The sequence below is a fragment of the Palaemon carinicauda genome, chromosome 34 (assembly GCF_036898095.1).
Source record: "Palaemon carinicauda isolate YSFRI2023 chromosome 34, ASM3689809v2, whole genome shotgun sequence".
NCBI lineage: Eukaryota > Metazoa > Arthropoda > Malacostraca > Decapoda > Palaemonidae > Palaemon > Palaemon carinicauda.
This window is the reverse complement of record NC_090758.1, coordinates 59,697,283-59,699,782: the sequence shown is the minus strand read 5'-3', so window position 1 is coordinate 59,699,782 and position 2,500 is coordinate 59,697,283.

Here is a 2,500-nt window from a genome sequence, read left to right as displayed (position 1 = left end):
ATTAACAGAAAAAAGTCTCGACTTTCTCCATCTCAAAAGTTCCAGTGGCTGGGAATCCACTGGGACCTTTTGTCACACCGTTTCTCCATCCCGGCGCAGAAAAGGAAGGAGATAGCTGGTTCTGTCAAGAGACTTCTAGATTTCGAAAGGATATCAAGACGCGCGAAGAGATCTGAGAAGACCAGTTCCGCTTCGGCTACGTACTCTTCTCAGGCCTTGGTCCCAAGCCAGACATCTAAATAAGTCTGTTCTTCTTCAGCCACCTCAACCGTCGGTGACGATTCACTCAGACGCCTCGAAGGAGGGATGGGGATGTCACTCTCATCGGAAAAAAGTCCAGGGGACTTGGTCCAAGCTATTCAAGACCTTTCACTTAAACTTTCTAGAAGCTATGGCAGTGCTCCTTACCTTAAAGAAAGTTTCCCTGCGTCACTCGATCCACATAAGGTTGGTGATGGACAGCAAGGTAGTTGTGAGATGCTTGAATCAACAAGGATCTAGGTCACCACCTCTCAACCTGGTGATGTTGGACATCTTCCGATTGGCGGAAAAGAAGAAGTGGTACCTGTCGGCAGTCCACCTTCAAGAAGTCCGCAATGTGACAGCGGACGCTCTATCCAGGTTCACACCGATAGAGTTGGAATGGTCCTTGGACGCAGGATCATTCTCCTTCATTCTGAATCAAGTCCCAGAACTGCAGATAGACCTCTTTGCGACGAAAGACAACAAGAAGTTGCCCCTGTACGTGTCCCCGTACGAGGACCCCTTAGCGGAAGCAGTGGACGTGATGTCCCTCAACTGGAACATAGGGTCCAGGATTTATCTGTTCCTTCCTCGCAACCTTCTGTTGAGGGTCCTCAACAAACTGAGATCCTTCAAGGGGGTAGCGGCAATAGTAGCCCACAAGTGGCCGAACAGCGTGTGGTTCCCCCTGGCATTGGAACTACAGCTGAAGTTTGTACCGCTACCAGATCCAGTTCTGACCCAGCGAGTCCAGAAGTCGACTGTCTGCGCTTCATTACAGAAAAACCCGGACCCTGCAGCTCATGATTTTCTCTCCCTAGCGGTGAGAAAGCGTTTCGGGATTTCGAAAGCCAGCATAGACTTCCTAGAGGAATATAAGTGCAAATCTACTAGAAGGCAATATGAGCCATCTTGGAGAAAATGGTTGGCCTTTGTCAAGGCGAAGAATCCGCAGGAGATCTCGACAGACTTCTGCTTATCTTTCTTCATCCACCTCCATGGTCAAGGATTGGCAGCTAACACGATTTCAGCGTGTAAGTCTGCTTTGACAAGACCCATTCTATATGCCTTCCAGATCGACCTAGGTAACGAGTTCTTTAATAAAGTTCCGAAAGCCTGCGCTAGGCTCAGACCTTCAGCACCTCCAAAGGCCATTTCATGGTCTTTAGACAAAGTTCTTCATTTCGCTTCTCTGTTGAGCAATGAAGAGTGTGCGTTAAAGGATTTGACACAAAAAGTTATTTTCCTATTTGCACTCGCGTCCGGGGCCAGGGTTAGTGAGATTGTAGCCCTCTCGAGAGAGGCAGGTCGTGTTCAGTTCCTGGATGGGGGAGAACTGAACCTGTTTCTGGATCCTACTTTTCTCGCCAAGAATGAGTTACCCACCAACAGGTGGGGTCCCTGGAGAATCTGCCCTCTGAAAGAAGATGCATCTCTGTGTCCAGTAGAATGCCTAAAGGTCTATCTTCATAGAACTTCAGACTTCAAGGGTGGTCAACTATTCAGGGGAGAAACATCAGGCTCAAATTTATCTCTGAATCAACTCAGAGCGAAAATCACATATTTTATTCGCAGATCGGATCCTGACAGTACACCCGCAGGTCACGATCCGAGGAAAGTTGCCTTATCCTTAAATTTCTTTAATTGTATGGATTTTGAACATCTCCGTTCATACACTGGCTGGAAGTCTTCCAGAGTGTTCTTTCGCCACTATGCGAAGCAAGTAGAGGAACTAAAGAGATCTGTGGTAGCAGTGGGTCACGTCATAAATCCTACTGTTTAACTCTGCGAGGAACAGTGGTTTTAATTGGGACGATTAATTCCAGGGTGAGTGTGTAGTTACATACTGTACTACAAACTAAGTGAGGGCACTGAGTTGCCCATGTAGACTGTTCCATTTCCAAAGGTGAACCTAGCATAAGTACAAACATGTGTGCCGAGCGTTTCTAACGCTAATGTCATTGATTTGTAATACAGACTTTTATGACTTTGATACCTCGGTATCTTAAAAGTGGCATTTAATGTTTTTTCTTTCAGATAAACAAGTTCTGTTTACTATCATACTTATGCTTAAAGTTTTGGGTTATCCTCTTCTTATATATATATATATATATATATATATATATATATATATATATATATATATATATATATATATATATATATATATATATATATATATATATATATATATATATATATATATAATTGTTAACCTGTCTGTTTATTGTCTGTCAATGAACTTGTTCTTGAGAAC